This window comes from Gasterosteus aculeatus, chromosome 2 (assembly GCF_964276395.1).
Source record: "Gasterosteus aculeatus chromosome 2, fGasAcu3.hap1.1, whole genome shotgun sequence".
Taxonomy (NCBI): domain Eukaryota; kingdom Metazoa; phylum Chordata; class Actinopteri; order Perciformes; family Gasterosteidae; genus Gasterosteus; species Gasterosteus aculeatus.
Window position 1 is genome coordinate 15502220 of NC_135689.1, and position 17793 is coordinate 15520012.

The 17793-nt window shown below is 42.7% G+C and overlaps 1 long non-coding RNA gene across 1 annotated transcript; it reads right to left on the reverse strand.

Moving 5' to 3' along the window:
• Nucleotides 1-10799: 10799 nt before the first annotated feature.
• LOC144389403 (uncharacterized) lies at nt 10800-12466 on the reverse strand. Its single transcript, XR_013453421.1, has 3 exons — nt 12384-12466; nt 11086-11117; nt 10800-10947 (listed from the first exon to the last, which is right to left on the reverse strand). It is a non-coding gene; the product is annotated as an uncharacterized LOC144389403 (long non-coding RNA).
• Nucleotides 12467-17793: the final 5327 nt, after the last annotated feature.

The following is a 17793-nucleotide window of genomic DNA, read 5'->3' on the forward strand; positions in this document are numbered from 1 at the left end:
CAGTCAAACTAAGGTGAATATGTAACTCCGCGTAGGATTATTTACCTTTCAATTGAAGCAAGTCAAGGATGTGGGTTTACAGATGGAGATACGAGAGAACGTCACGCAAATATACCTCTTTGTCTGAAATTCTTTTCTGGACTTTTGCCTGCGTGCTTGGGTGTGTTTTTGAGCTAAACTAAGCTAAATAGGTCAGAATTAAAGAAAGCTAGAGTGTCAGGGGATGAGGGTGGAGGCAGGACTCAAGACGCAGAGTTCAAAGAAAAGGGACTTTAATAGTCAAAAGCAAATCAAAAGGCCAAGGGGCAAAAACACACAGGCATGCAACTCAAGAGACACGGACATGCGTGGCAAATGACAATGACGCGACAAGTGACACAGGAGACACACGGCTTAAATACACAAGGGAGGTGCAGGTGATTGGACACAGGTGGAAACGATTAGACGATCACAGGGGATGACGGGACAAGGCAGGAAGTGAAGTTACCCGGGGACACGAGTGGCAGAAAACTACAAAATACAACAGGAAGTGAAACCACACCGTGACATAGAGGAGGTATTATGTTAAAGCAGGGTTATTCTTTATCGGCCCATTCATCTCTGAGAATGTGATGAGGGGGCCGGGCAACAGACTAAAAGTGCAAAGTACTCTTCAAAAGGGGAAGTTGAAAGATTACTTTAAAAAAAAAATATATATATATATATATATTGCTGTTAATAACTCCCAAGAAAAACAGATAAATTCATCCTAATAAGGATATTTTCTCTGCTCTTTAGACCCCCGTTGTTATCCTGAAACAATACGATCAATTTGTCATCGTAATGAGGTGACATGTTCTCTCGTAACAATGTCATCTATTTCAACACTATCCTGCCGCTGTAAATACTCATTATTTCTCATTCTAAGGCAAGTTATTACTCCACTGCTGAAAATAGGATGGAGGGATTCATTCTCAGCACTGTCTGGTACTATCTGCAAATATGTAAAACTGAAGTTAATCTAATGAATAACATGTGTGTGACACATGGTCTTATGATCGGTTTACAACACGCAGGCAGAAATATATACAAACGCAGGATGCAGTCAGTGAGGCTCCAGTCGATAAAACGGAAAACATGAGAGCAACTCAAGCTCTTCACTCAAGACTAAATGCACAAAAACACTCACGGATACACGCGTCTCTCTCTCTCTCTCTCACACACACACAGATGGGGGAATGTTTTTGGTGGGAGGAAGGGAGGGCCTTTCCTTTCACCAAACACTGACACAATTGCAACACATCAAATTTGAACTCATCAAAACAACAAGAACTTTTCTGCCGATCCACGGCGCCGCTTCCTTTCTGTGCCGACTCCTTTTCCCTTCATCAGATAAGTGATGACACCAGGGAGCCCTGACGAGATTAGTTTGATTCTGTTAGTTAGCTTTTGTTGACAGACAGCACGACGCAGGGCTCTTGTCATGGTTGAAGGTATTCAGGCAGCAGGTGTGCGTCGGTTTCAGAAGAATTCACCCGGAGGGAACATCTTTGTTTTTTTCGCAGTAAATGTTTGGTGTGATCGCAAAACTAAAATCAACCAAACCGCAGAGCAGGACTGGACATTGGACCGGTTGGAAAGGTGCATGAGTGGCCCTTTAACGTGAGACTGCAAGTTCAATTCAGACGGGTCAGTGAGTGCAATAGAGAGAGAGAGAGAGAGAGAGAGAGAGAGAGAGGGAGAGACTAGTACAAAGCCTTCCCCTTAGTTCCCGTTGCTAACTCTTGCATATTACAGGGTGTTTCCCTCCACCTGAAATGAAAAGGTTAGTGTATCAATGACAGCAAAGTAAGACTTTCATTCAAATGATCACTCTTCCTCTGCAGTGGTTAATGGTACCTGCCTGGAGAATCCGTACTAACCGCTTATCACGAAACTCTTGCCTCTTAGTACTTAAAACAGTGGTGAGTTGAAATTCACATTGATTAACATTTTGTTCACTAAAATGCAGCAGGACATATTAACCGTGAATATAAAGAAGACATATTATTATAAACAGGTAAGCCTTAGATACTTCCTGCAGGTGTCTGTAATGATTCATAGTTGTGTGCTGCTCTGCGTTATGTAATCATATCGTCCACAGCAACCGCGTTTACATTTTGTCATTAAGCTGTGATTTTATCAACGGCTTTGAACATACTTGAAGAACTGGAATTACATCCCCAATTGTGATTAGATAGTCCTTTCTCATTACATACTGTCATTTACAGAAGTACGTTCTGTGTAACCTATACAGCTCTGGAGTTGTTAAACCTTTAATTGGCTTCACCCAACCGTCGCAAAGCATCTTTAATAACAGTTTTTTTAGCTGTAAATGAGAACAAACACCAACAAAGAGAAGAGTTTAACAAAGGTCTTCGAAGGCTTAACCTGTTTCTGGTGGTGCAGAGCCGTCTTGTGGAAGAATCACCTCATGTCATTATAGAAAACAGAAGGTGTGACATGCCCACCATACATGTAGTGACTTGAGTAGTTACACGTGAGTAAATGCAGCCGCCTAGTGGAGCGGCCACACGAGGCTCGGTTCACTTCATGGAGAGAACCCGCTGTTGTTGGTCGCAGCTAATTTCCTCCTGGAAGAGCCTTCGGACATTATTCGTCTGTGAGTGCATGTTTTGAGTTGTTGTAAAGATTTAGACAATTTCGAAAGTATATTGAATTTATGTCACGGAATTCTCCGCTGGAAAATAGCAGCTAAACTATGCTAGCTCTCTGTGTCATGTTATCCTGGTGCCACGTTGTTTTACGTGGTATTTATGTAGCCTTTGTTTTGTCTGTTCCAGTTTGACAATGATCAATCCGGCATGAATAAATGCAGAGGATGAAAACATTACACATATGAAAATCAAGGCTGGTAGTTCATCTTTATTCATAAAGGAAAGTGTAAGCTAGCTGTCTGTTCCTGCCAAGAGGGAACGCAGGTTGAGGACAGCAACACATTAAAAGTGCAATGAAAAACTGTTTTGTCATTACCAAAGTAATATATTAATATGCTAATCGATGCAATGTACAATATTCATATTCATGAAGAGAACCCTTTTAAAGTGTGTAAAATGATCCTCGTAGGGTCAGATGTGTTATGTAGCTGCATTAAGATCAAAGTTAGATTATGGGAGCTGCGTTCATGGATCTGAATCAGAAACTGTATTTAGAAGAGATGATCCATAACATCTGTGTTTCTCCATAGTGAGACACACTTCACACACATAAGAAACTAACACAAAGCCTTGGTTTGCATCATTGGAACTTCTTTACCTCCTGGTGTTATCTGTAACTATTTTGGCCTGCTGCTGACTTTAGTGGTAAATTATATTCTTTTATCATTAAAAACAGAAGACTGCGCTGTGAGGCCGTCCTAATAGACAGACTGAGAATAAGAGTCAGCATCCATGTTGTTAGAAACACTTGTGAAAAATGTCTGATAGACACATGGTTGCTTAATATTTTTTAAATATACTTCATCTCCAGTCTGCTTTGCTATAACCATGATCGTAATTTGCAATACTTCTATTTCTGTTTATGTGATTTAAACCTTGTTGAAAGTATTCTGGTGGAGGTCTTTCATATATATATGTATATATATATATATATATACACATCATCAACAAGTGTTTTTGTTCGGGCGATCAGTTGCATGGCAACGGAATGACATCAACAAGAGTCTTTGATGTGTCTCGGAACACTAGATCATTGCGTTTCTGGTTCTATAAGAGTGCAGCTGGATATTTTCTCTCAAAAGTATCTACGATTTTTGTCCTTTACACACTTAAGTAGTTTTTTTGAAGATTTACCACCATTTTTCAAAGGTTACATCGAGTCATTTAGCGACAAATAAAACACCAGTCTTTTTCAAGACTACACCCCTTTTCAGGGCTGACCAACAGTCTTTTTCAAGGCTATACAAGTATTCACCATGTACCGCGGAAACAACCAGAGAGCTGGAGCTGGCCCTTTAATCCCTGGACGTCCTCCGACTGGATACAATGTGAGTGTTGCACTTTCTCGAGCCAACAATGAAGTGCACTGCCTGAAAAGGCAAGTGAGCGAACTCAATGCCTACATTGAAACTGAGAAGGCCAATTTGTGCCGCCAGTTAGAAGGCAAAGATCTGGCCTTTGACCAGATGGTTTGCGAGCACAAAACAATGCTTTCAGACCACCAGATCCAGGTCAGGAATCTTATTGAGCAGAACAACCATTTAGTTCTGAAGCTCAGAGAGACAGAAGAACAACTCACTGCCAAAACTGCTGAACTCACGGTCAACAACCACACCTGGCAGCAGAAGTATGAAGAACTGGAGGAAAAGACATTCAAGGAACTGGATCACCAACAACAGTCCATGGAGTCTAAAGTAACAGGGTTACTCTCCACCAACGTTTCTCTTAAAGAGGAGCTGCACAAGCAGCAGGCCAACAACCACCAGTTGGAAGAAAAACACAAACTGCTGAAGATCCAGTCAGAGGCTCTGGCTGAGACTATCCGGGAGAACGAGGGTTTATCGCTGAAGCTCACCGAGACCAAAGAACAACTCACTGTCAAAACTGCTGAACTCACGGTCAACAACCACACCTGGCAGCAGAAATATAAAGATCTGGAGGAAAAGACATTCAAGGAACTGGATCACCAACAACAGTCCATGGAGTCTAAAGTAACAGGGTTACTCTCCACTAACGTTTCTCTTAAAGAGGAGCTGCACAAGCAGCAGGCCAACAACCACCAGTTGGAAGAAAAACACAAACTGCTGAAGATCCAGTCAGAGGCTCTGGCTGAGACTATCCGGGAGAACGAGGGTTTATCGCTGAAGCTCACCGAGACCAAAGAACAACTCACTGTCAAAACTGCGGAAATCACGGTCAACAAGCAGACCTGGCAGCAGCTGGAAGCAGAACATGAACTGCTAAAGACCCAGAGGGATTCTCTGGCTGCTTTTAAAAAGAGCCAAGAGGAGACCCACCACGAGATGGTCACAAGCAGTGGTTTCCTGATCTCAAAGATCCGACAGGAAAATCAGATCCTTATCACCAGGATCCAGGATTTAGAGGACGACAAAACAGTCCTCGAGAACATCTGCCTCGACTTAAAAAAAAAGAAAAGAGGCATCTTTGGGAGACGGATGCAAGACCGGCAGACGGAGATGGAGAAAATGAGGCGCAAGATGCAGGACAAGGAGGCAAAGAAATAGTAGACAGAAGAGAAGAAAAAGGAGACCATCCAGGACGTCAACATCAACGTGCCTGAGACTGGACACCTGTAGGAACACCTTCCTTCATCTCCCACTCCATCCTACCTCATCCATCTACCCCCACTCCCCTTCCACCCGCGCTTCACAGCGCTCAAGACCCCACACACACACACACACACAAACACGCTCAAAAACAAGCTGACTCTCACATGTCCATGTGTGTAAATACCAGGACACAAACACACACACACACACACACACACACACACACGCTCAAAAACAAGCTGACTCTGTAATGTCCATGTGTGTAAATACCAGGACACAAACACACACACACACACACACACACACGCTCAAAAACAAGCTGACTCTGACATGTCCATGTGTGTAAATACCAGGACACACACACACACACGCACACAGTGGGTTTTCCCTCCATCTATGGGTTTCCCACATTAAAAAAAATCTCCTCCTATCAACATCTGGAGGATACCATCACCAAAGAAAAATGTGATAACATGGGCCACCCCGTCATCTGTGGGTTCCCCTGTGGGTCCAAGCGCCAAACAACTTGGCAATATATATATTTATGCCTGTTACAATAAAGCATTGTTAAAATTTGAACAAGTCTCTCTGGATTGAAATGGTTCTTGCAGCCTAATAGCTATATTTCTAAAGTGTTTTTAAAAAACACAAGCCCCAAGACAGTCTGGTTCTACGAAGAACCAACACCTTCTAAAGAACCACTTTATCTATTAGATGGTTCTACGTGTTTTTCGTTATTTGGGATATTAAATGGTTCTTTGACATATTAAAAGGTTCTTAATTCACGTTTGAGTTGTTGAATGGTGGGCGATGAAAAAAAAAACACCTCCGTGCCATGATGTTAGCTAGTTAGCGGCCAGTTGATACACACACGTCATATTTATAATATCATATAACATAATATAGGACTAATATAGTATCATACTTCATAGTTCTAATTTCATATAACAACATCATTTAGATTCAAAGATTTTTATTGTCAATTACACACTGTGTATTGAAATACTTGTGCTTGCCTTTTCTGGAAAGCCGACCAATTTTAAAATTAAAATAAAAAATACAACATTTACATAAATGTACATGAGATAAAAATAAAAATGAGGTAAGGATAAGGCAGACATGAGGTAAGGGGAAAAGTGCAAAACTGAGCAGGTTGTAAAAGAAAAACTTAATTTATATTGCACATATTTCATTTAATTTAACAGGACAGTAACAGTAAGTGAATCCTAACAAGCTAAAGTGCAGACCAGTTGTGAGTTAGGTTATAGAGTCCTCTCAGCTGTTGACGGCTCTAATGGCAGTGGGGGAAAAAAGTGTTTTTCAGTCTGGTGGTCCTGCATTTGGCACTTCTTTACCTCCTGCCTGAGGGTAGAAGCTTGAACAGTCCATGTTGGGGGTGGGTGGGGTCTTTGAGAATGGAGGCAGCTCTCCTGTGAACCCTGCGGTGGTAGATGCTCTGCAGAGAGGGCAGTGGGGTCTTGATGATCTTTTCTGCTGTCCTCACCACTTTCTGCAAGCGTTTGCGGTCCATTGTGGATGTGCTGCCGTACCACACGGTGATGCAGCTGGTCAATATGCTCTCGATGATGCAGCTGTAGAAGTTGCTGAGGATCTTGGGAGACATCCCAAACCTCCTCAGCCTCCTCAGGAAGTACAGCCGCCGTTGAGCCTTCTTGACCAGCTGCGTTGTATCGAGTGTCCAGGTGAGGTCCTCGCTGAAGTGGACCCCGAGGTATTTGAAGCTGCTCACCCTCTTAACTTCAAGCTCCTGGATGAAAAGTGGTCGATGAGGTCTCTTCTCCTTCCTCATGTCCACCATCAGCCTCTTGGTCTTGTCAGTGTTGAGGGTGAGGTTGTTCTCCTCGTACCGTGACACCAAACTGGCCACCTCCCTCCTGTATGCCGCTTCATTCCCCCCAGTGATGCGTCCTGACACTGCGGTGACATCAGCAAACTTCAGGCAATGTTATCCTTGTGGGAGGCGATACAGTCGTAGCTGAACAGGGTGTAGAGGACGGGGCTGAGGACACAACCCCGTAGCAAACATGGCATCATACTTAGTATTTCTAATATCATAGAACATAATATCATAATACAGTGTTTTCCCTACCCTTACCAACGCTCACGCACCCTCCGGTACGTCCGCCCCCCCATAGTTGTGAACCTGGGGGAAACACTGATATGGCATAATATATATATATAAATATATATATATACACACACAATTATACATTTTGAAGAATTTACATTTGCCTGAGCACCTATCTTTCCCATTTAAAAATGGCTGATATTTATTGTATATGTTACAAATACAACAGGTCAGGTTGGGCCCAAAACAGCCTCTTCCATAATAGATGTTTTCCAGAAAATTCTAAGGGAAACATAAACCACCGATCATTTTTCTAATATATTAATAATATTAGTTGTTTTTAAATAGGGAAAAGGTGCTCAGGCAAATGTAAATTATTCAATTTATATGTGTGCATGTGTATTTATATATATATATATATAATGATAAGAGTCCAAACAAGCTTGAGAAGGATGCCAGTGGCATTGATGGACAGACAGGAAGTGACCTCACCATGGCAACCTTTGGAAACGAAAGAACAAATTCTTGTTTTAACTTAAGTCACAAACCGAGGGAATGTTAGAGCTCAGTAGTTTTGTGTAGTTTGTCAACGGGTCTGTTACTCAAAACGGAATTTGTCTTTTGAAATGGTTACATTGTGAGTTTACATTTTTATTTATTTTTTAATCCAAATGTATGTTTCTTTGGAATTTAGATTGAACAAAAAAGAAAATTGGACCTAAATTGGATCTAAAATTGTCAAAAAACTACTCCATCGGGATGCATAAATATCTCTGCAATTATTGATTTACTTGTTCTTCGATTTACGCCTTCAATGATTTTCTTCAGTAGGCAATTTGACTGAGCTCAAATTCCCCTGCAGCAGTCAAACTAAGGTGAATATGTAACTCCGCGTAGGTTTATTTACCTTTCAATTGAAGCAAGTCAAGGATGTGGGTTTACAGATGGAGATACGAGAGAACGTCACGCAAATATACCTCTTTGTCTGAAATTCTTTTCTGGACTTTTGCCTGCGTGCGTGGGTGTGTTTTTGAGCTAAACTAAGCTAAATAGGTCAGAATTAGAGAAAGCTAGAGGAGGTATTATGTTAAAGCAGGGTTATTCTTTATCGGCCCATTCATCTCTGAGAATGTGATGAGGGGGCCGGGCAAAAGACTAAAAGTGCAAAGTACTCTTCAAAAGGGGAAGTTGAAAGATGATTAAAAAATATATATATATATATATATATATATATATATATATACAGATATATATTATTGCTGTTGATAACATCCGAGAAAAACAGATGAATTGATCCTATAAGGATATTTTCTCTGCCCTTTGGGACTTTAACTGAAGGGTGGGCCGAGTTCCAGGTTACAGATGCGGGAGGACATTCCCTTGGAGCAGCCGGCAGGGGTTCAGGTACGTAGCGGGCAGGTTGCGTGAGAGTCTGTGGTGTCCCGTAGAGACGAGACCAGACACTGAGTGCGTGAAGAGGAGTCGAATATAAAGGGAGGTGAACTGCTGAGGTGCAGGTGATGGTGATTAGAACTCAGGGGACTGTGAACGAGTGGGAGGAGTGAGTGAAGCTGGTGGGATCCTGACAGCCGGGCTGCGGCGGCCGAGCGGCCGGTTCCGGTGCCGTGGGCCAAAATCTACGGATCAGATTGAAGAACTTTTGTCAGAAGAAATGCGTAAATATGACCGCTTATACAAGCCGTCATTGGCGGGTTGCAGAAGCGGGTTGGATTCACGGAGGGAGATCGCCGCAAACGCCCGTTTGCAGGTCGAGAGGTGCACAAAGTTGTGGAGGAAAATACGGGACAAATGTGTCCGCGATGAAAAGCAGCAGTGGCGATGCACGGGGCAATAAAGTCTATGATAAATAAATAAACAAACCAACGACTTCCACACACAAAGACGCGACTCTCTAGGTCGTCTTCAACAGAAACACGTCACTCCCCCTGTTGTTCTGGAGGCGAATTGCTCTGCAACGCACGCAAGACTTTTAGAACCAGTCGCAGCGATGCAGAAGCATGCGCCAGCCTTAAACATGAATGGAGCCAGAGATGCCAAGAAGAGAGCAGCTGTTTAAAACATCTTGACGTTCTCTTCTTGCAAGAGACGCACAGCGACAGCACCAACGGGGCCGACTGGAGGAGGGAACTCCTGCTGAGCCACAACACCAACCTCAGTGGAGGAGTGCGCTTCCTCTTCTCCGGGTCTTTTAATCCAGTCTCCCTGGAGGTCAAACACATCATGAGGGGAGGTTGTTTCCAGTAAAGGCGCGGTTCGACCTTTTTATCAATGTGTATGCTCCAGCAATCGGTGCAGAGAGGAAGCTGTTTTTACAAAAAAGTTAATGAGCTTTTAGATGTCTGTGCCTCGGAGGATTTTTTATTCTTAGGGGGGGATGTTAACTGTACAGAAGATGCGACTACAGACCGCAACCACGCAGAGCCACATCCAGCTTCCCAGCAGGCTCTGAGGCGGCTGGTCCAGTCTCATGGCCTGCTGGATGTGTGGAGAAGGATGCATGCAGACTGCCGGCAGTACACGTGGTCCCACCTCAGAGAAGGTAGAATCTCCTCAGCCAGGCTTGATCGGTTTTATGTGTTTAAGCACCATTTTAATATTTGTAAAATATGTACCATTGCACCGGCGGTTTTCACACATCATTCCCTGCTGGTGTGTAATGTTTTTATTGGGAACATTTTGCCAGAAAAGCGCGTACTGACATTTTAACTTAGGTCCTAAAAAAAAGAAGACACGACCCGAGGGGAAACCTCTGGCGGATGACGTGGGACAGATGTTTCTGCACTCACCGTGTGCACTGCTGTTGCAGCCACACACTTCAACAACAACAACCGGCTGAACAAACAGCGATCGCTAAGCATCAGTCGGAGGTGTGAGCGCAGTGACGTTACCTTCCCTCAGCTTGCGCACCGCCGCTTTGTGGCCGGCTCCCCCTGCGTGGCTGGTCAGGGCAGCCTCGCCCATCGTCTGAAGTTTGATGGATTTAGAACAGGCCTTACATCGGGCGAAGTGAATGTCCTGCACAGTAAAATCGCCAGTGTTAATACAACACTTAAAGAGTCAATTTTAACACTACCTCAGTGAGATATGGTCCCTATCTACAGAGTGTTAAATGTACACTGAACACAGAGTTAAATTTTCAGAGTCAATTTTACTCTGGTAAGAGTTAAAATTGTACACTAGGTGCAGTGTAGTGTAATAATATTAACTCTAAGAAGTGTCAAGTTTTACACTATGTAAGAAGTAACACCCATAGTGTTATTCACATGTAACACTAAAGAGTTATAAAAGAAATAACCTTTCCAGTGTTAAACCTGCTTTACACTATGTTGATTATGAAATCACTCCAAAGAGTGTTGATTTTTAACCAACTCCTACCAGTGTTGCATATCTATGCAGGGGGAAAAACACACAGACAATTGTATCCATACTGTAATACATATTTATTCCAAGTAAACATGAAATATTGGCATCAAAAGTAAACCTAAAACATGTAAAGCTCACATCTTATCACAGTGGCAAAGATCTTGGTTGGTGCTGGATGACAGGAATGTTTTGATCAACATGATGGTATCTGCAAAGACAGCAAACTGAAATCAACATTATGATCTACAACACCATACAAGCTGACAACCTGAAAATACCCTATTTCAGCTTTAAAAATCACAAACACAACTACATTTTCGGTCAAGTACATCAACTTATTACTTACCACCAGAGCACCACAGTACATTAAAGAACAACCTGAAAGAAAAAAGGAAAATATACATAATAAGTAACTACGTAGACCCCTCCGCCGTAGCCTGACGTGCACCTCCGAAAAAATCTAACTGCGAGTCGAGTTGACGTGGACCGCAAGTGCTGTGATTGGTCCGCTCAGAACGTAATTTGCGGCAGTTGCTGACATTCGAAAGTATCGAAAGTGCACTTGCTCGTCCAGGTCCCTCAGTGGGTGAACCAGTGTTGTAAATTCACGTCTTCTCCATAGCCTGCGCTTCAATATGAGATTCGGCTCACCAAGGATTCGGCACCCGCAGAAACACACAGCCACACCCGCCTAGCGGCATGGGGGGGAACTGCAGAGCAACGGAGAACTTGCTCAATGACGGGGTTACGCCGCCGCCGTAACGTGGAAGCATACATTAAGCTTACAGCAGCTACAGCCATAGACATAAAGAATAGACATCGACCGCTGCTGCCTAGTGGTGCTGACGAGCCGCGGGGCCGCCGACTTGGACCGGTCACCCGCTCCACCCAGTGCCAGCTGGCGCAACGAAGTGTCAGCGCATCACTCGCTGAATACAAAAGCGGATGTTCACGGGATTTTGTAGGCATGACACCGAAAACATGATTCGGCGTATTTTAATATTCATAGTAGGCGTAACAGTAATAATATTCTGGTATATAATATAATAAAAAATATTTGTTTGCGCCTCAGCAGCCAATGCAGCGTCTACTCTTTATATGTCTATGGCTACAGCAGCAGCTAACGGGAACCGAGCCTCTCGGAGCCGCGGCTGCGTTCACGTTAACTGGGTCGACTCGGTGCATTCCGCAGTCTGCCGGTGAACTAGCGGGTCCTATGAGCCCGTCCGCATGTCCGCGACATGTCCCGCTATGCTCGACCAAATTGTGACGTGACGCTAAAGCGATTTGCTCCGGCTCAAATAGAAATAATAAATATGACTGCTTCAACGAATTTTTGTCGTCATTTTACTGAAATAAATGTGCAAGCATGACACATAACACACCAGGACAGCTCGTCCTCGCTGACATTAACGTTACCTCGTGTCGTTTTTGTTCAGTTTGGTGTTGCGAGGTCAGACATGTGGCTGCTACATTTAAGCTAACCACCCACCCGATAATCACGTTAGCCATTTGAAATTCGGTATTTGAAGACACGTACCCAACATTGACTAGTGTGGTTAATGAATACGTCCCTTTATTCTTATACAGATTCTACTGGAATGAAGAAAAACAACGGGAATAGTTTATAGTAGAAAGACTTACCACAGTATTTCGATGCGAGGAAGATGGCGATGCCAGAATCCACATTCTCAGTTTGACCGGGAAAGTTGGTGGGCGGGGCTTTCCAGAGTATTTTTTGTGATACTCTGGAAGGTATCTTGCTCTAATCAGTGTTGAATCAGGGCCTGAGAGAGTCAATAACACTGACAGAGTAAAACCTCTGTTAACTCCGATTATTTTCACCAACACTGGAAGTTTTCTGGTTCAATTTTACTCTGTCCATTGTTGGAAGAACTCCGGAAGAATTAAAATAGTTTGACACTGCCTTTTTGACACTGGCAAATTTACTGTGTACAGATCTGGTATCGGAAGTATCGATGTTTCAGTATCGATCCGCACATCACACATGGGTACTGTGATCGTGGATGCTAATACATCGGATTTAATGCAGATTTATGGCACGTTTATTTTTGGTTTGAGGCTTTTGATAATGTAATGTGTGCGAGCATCGGGGGGGCCGAACAAAGGCACTTTGATGGATTCATATACGACTAATAAGACAAAGATAGCAAAACAAGCTAGCAGCACCGGCTAACTGGAAAGTTAATAGTGACTCAATATGGACTTAACATTGTAATATTTCAAATGCCGGTCAACCCCGTCTGTTTTGTTGTATTCATCAACCATCGTCTTTAACAAATAGTTATGTGTTGTCCCTCTACATACTTCAGACACCATTGATACTGTATCTCCAGTGAAAGTTATCAATAATGGAGACAGCAGCTCTGGTAGCTCCATTCACAGCTCTGGAGTTCCTTCAGGATGCTTTCCTGCTGACAGGTAAGAGGCATTGTTGAAAATACATCAATAATATTTCTAGTGATGCAAAAATATGGACCTGAAGAGCCAATTCAGATTTTTCTAATGATGCATTGTTGTTATGCATTTTAAAATTACTCTTACTACAAAAGCGTGGGTAGAACAACTTTATATGTTTTACTTATCACTTTTATTGTTGGTTGTTTGGGGACTGAACGCTGTAAAAAAGGGTCACACATGACAAATCTTCTCCCACCCCATCCCGCTAGGTGAGGGTAAATACCAACTTTCCACCACTTTTCCCACTCGGCGTCGCTCCGATCTGCACATCGCGGAGAAAACCAATTGGGTGTCTGGATGCTAAATGTTTATATTCTCATCTAAACACAATCACATTCACTGTCCGCATAGCGCCGTTTATCTGGATAGGGTTTTCTTGTGTTTGTTTTTGAGCTGCGACAAGCCGGAAGTAACGAGGCTGTTTTTAAAATGTAAGGAGTAGAATGTACAGATATTTGCGTGGAAATGTGAGGAGAAGTAAAAAGTCGTCTGAAAAATAAATACTCTAGTAAAGTATAGATACCCAAAATTTCTACTTAAGTACAGTAATGAAGTATTTGTACTTGGTTACTTGACACCTCTGCATAGCTAAGATCAAAGTGTTGTACAGTGAGGTTGAGAGTGAGCTGAAGATAAACGGTAGTCTGTGTGCTCCTTTTAGGGAGCGACTTGAAGAGGATGTAAGTCGCTTTGGGTAAAAGCGTCAGCTAAAAGACCTGTAATGTAATGTAATCTGTGTGATCCTAATATTTGTCATCCCCATCAACAATTTCCTTGTTTATTCTTGAAACTATCTTTTTTTCTTTTCTTTCATTCAAATGAAGCACATGACTTGGACATGCTCCATTGAAGACCAACACATCATGTGTAGAGCACTAAAGGGAATATGATGTCCCTCCAAATCAATAAAAACAAACACAAACAGTGGAAGAATCACCTCATGTCATTATAGAAAACAGAAGGTGTGACATGCCCACCATACATGTAGTGACTTGAGTAGTTACACGTGAGTAAATGCAGCCGCCTAGTGGAGCGGCCACACGAGGCTCGGTTCACTTCATGGAGAGAACCCGCTGTTGTTGGTCGCAGCTGAATTCCTCCTGGAAGAGCCTTCGGACATTATTCGTCTGTGAGTGCATGTTTTGTGTTGTTGTAAAGATTTAGACAATTTCGAAAGTATGTTGAATTTATGTCACGGAATTCTCCGCTGGAAAATAGCAGCTAAACTATGCTAGCTCTCTGTGTCATGTTATCCTGGTGCCACGTTGTTTTACGTGGTATTTATGTAGCCTTTGTTTTGTCTGTTCCAGTTTGACAATGATCAATCCGGCATGAATAAATGCAGAGGATGAAAACATTACACATATGAAAATCAAGGCTGGTAGTTCATCTTTATTCATAAAGGAAAGTGTAAGCTAGCTGTCTGTTCCTGCCAAGAGGGAACGCAGGTTGAGGACAGCAACACATTAAAAGTGCAATGAAAAACTGTTTTGTCATTACCAAAGTAATATATTAATATGCTAATCGATGCAATGTACAATATTCATATTCATGAAGAGAACCCTTTTAAAGTGTGTAAAATGATCCTCGTAGGGTCAGATGTGTTATGTAGCTGCATTAAGATCAAAGTTAGATTATGGGAGCTGCGTTCATGGATCTGAAACAGAAACTGTATTTAGAAGAGATGATCCATAACATCTGTGTTTCTCCATAGTGAGACACACTTCACACACATAAGAAACTAACACAAAGCCTTGGTTTGCATCATTGGAACTTCTTTACCTCCTGGTGTTATCTGTAACTATTTTGGCCTGCTGCTGACTTTAGTGGTAAATTATATTCTTTTATCATTAAAAACAGAAGACTGCGCTGTGAGGCCGTCCTAATAGACAGACTGAGAATAAGAGTCAGCATCCATGTTGTTAGAAACACTTGTGAAAAATGTCTGATAGACACATGGTTGCTTAATATTTTTTAAATATACTTCATCTCCAGTCTGCTTTGCTATAACCATGATCGTAATTTGCAATACTTCTATTTCTGTTTATGTGATTTAAACCTTGTTGAAAGTATTCTGGTGGAGGTCTTTCATATATATATATATATATATATATATATATATATATATATATACACATCATCAACAAGTGTTTTTGTTCGGGCGATCAGTTGCATGGCAACGGAATGACATCAACAAGAGTCTTTGATGTGTCTCGGAACACTAGATCATTGCGTTTCTGGTTCTATAAGAGTGCAGCTGGATATTTTCTCTCAAAAGTATCTGCGATTTTTGTCCTTTACACACTTAAGTAGTTTTTTTGAAGATTTACCACCATTTTTCAAAGGTTACATCGAGTCATTTAGCGACAAATAAAACACCAGTCTTTTTCAAGACTACACCCCTTTTCAGGGCTGACCAACAGTCTTTTTCAAGGCTATACAAGTATTCACCATGTACCGCGGAAACAACCAGAGAGCTGGAGCTGGCCCTTTAATCCCTGGACGTCCTCCGACTGGATACAATGTGAGTGTTGCACTTTCTCGAGCCAACAATGAAGTGCACTGCCTGAAAAGGCAAGTGAGCGAACTCAATGCCTACATTGAAACTGAGAAGGCCAATTTGTGCCGCCAGTTAGAAGGCAAAGATCTGGCCTTTGATCAGATGGTTTGCGAGCACAAAACAATGCTTTCAGACCACCAGATCCAGGTCAGGAATCTTATTGAGCAGAACAACCATTTAGTTCTGAAGCTCAGAGAGACAGAAGAACAACTCACTGCCAAAACTGCTGAACTCACGGTCAACAACCAGACCTGGCAGCAGAAGTATGAAGAACTGGAGGAAAAGACATTCAAGGAACTGGATCACCAACAACAGTCCATGGAGTCTAAAGTAACAGGGTTACTCTCCACCAACGTTTCTCTTAAAGAGGAGCTGCGCAAGCAGCAGGCCAGTAACCACCAGTTGGAAGAAAAACACAAACTGCTGAAGATCCAGTCAGAGGCTCTGGCTGAGACTATCAGCGAGAACGAGGGTTTATCGCTGAAGCTCACAGAGACCAAAGAACAACTCACTGTCAAAACTGCTGAACTCACGGTCAACAACCAGACCTGGCAGCAGAAATATAAAGATCTGGAGGAAAAGACATTCAAGGAACTGGATCACCAACAACAGTCCATGGAGTCTAAAGTAACAGGGTTACTTTCCACCAACGTTTCTCTTAAAGAGGAGCTGCACAAGCAGCAGGCCAACAACCACCAGTTGGAAGAAAAACACAAACTGCTGAAGATCCAGTCCGAGGCTCTGGCTGAGACTATCACGGAGAACGAGGGTTTATCGCTGAAGCTCACAGAGACCAAAGAACAACTCACTGTCAAAACTGCGGAAATCACGGTCAACAAGCAGACCTGGCAGCAGCTGGAAGCCGAACATAAACTGCTAAAGACCCAGAGGGATTCTCTGGCTGCTTTTAAAAAGAGCCAAGAGGAGACCCACCACGAGATGGTCACAAGCAGTGGTTTCCTGATCTCAAAGATCCGACAGGAAAATCAGATCCTTATCACCAGGATCCAGGATTTAGAGGACGACAAAACAGTCCTCGAGAACATCTGCCTCGACTTAAAAAAAAAGAAAAGAGGCATCTTTGGGAGACGGATGCAAGACCGGCAGACGGAGATGGACAAAATGAGGCGCAAGATGCAGGACAAGGAGGCAAAGAAATAGTAGACAGAAGAGAAGAAAAAGGAGACCATCCAGGACGTCAACATCAACGTGCCTGAGACTGGACACCTGTAGGAACACCTTCCTTCATCTCCCACTCCATCCTACCTCATCCATCTACCCCCACTCCCCTTCCACCCGCGCTTCACAGCGCTCAAGACCCCACACACACACACACACACACACACACACACACACACACACGCTCAAAAACAAGCTGACTCTGACATGTCCAAGTGTGTAAATACCAGGACACACACACACACACACACACGCTCAAAAACAAGCTGACTCTGACATGTCCATGTGTGTAAATACCAGGACACACACACACACACGCACACAGTGGGTTTTCCCTCCATCTATGGGTTTCCCACATAAAAAAAAATCTCCTCCTATCAACATCTGGAGGATACCATCACCAAAGAAAAATGTGATAACATGGGCCACCCCGTCATCTGTGGGTTCCCCTGTGGGTCCAAGCGCCAAACAACTTGGCAATTTATATATTTATGCCTGTTACAATAAAGCATTGTTGAAATTTGAACAAGTCTCTCTGGATTGAAATGGTTCTTGCAGCCTAATAGCTATATTTCTAAAGTGTTTTTAAAAAGCACAAGCCCCAAGACAGTCTGGTTCTACGAAGAACCAACACCTTCTAAAGAACCATTTTATCTATTAGATGGTTCTACGTGTTTTTCGTTATTTGGGATATTAAATGGTTCTTTGACATATTAAAAGGTTGTTAATTCACGTTTGAAGTTAGCTAGTTAGCTGCCAGTTGATACACACACGTCATATTTATAATATCATATAACATAATATAGGACTAATAAAACAAACATAGAATCATAC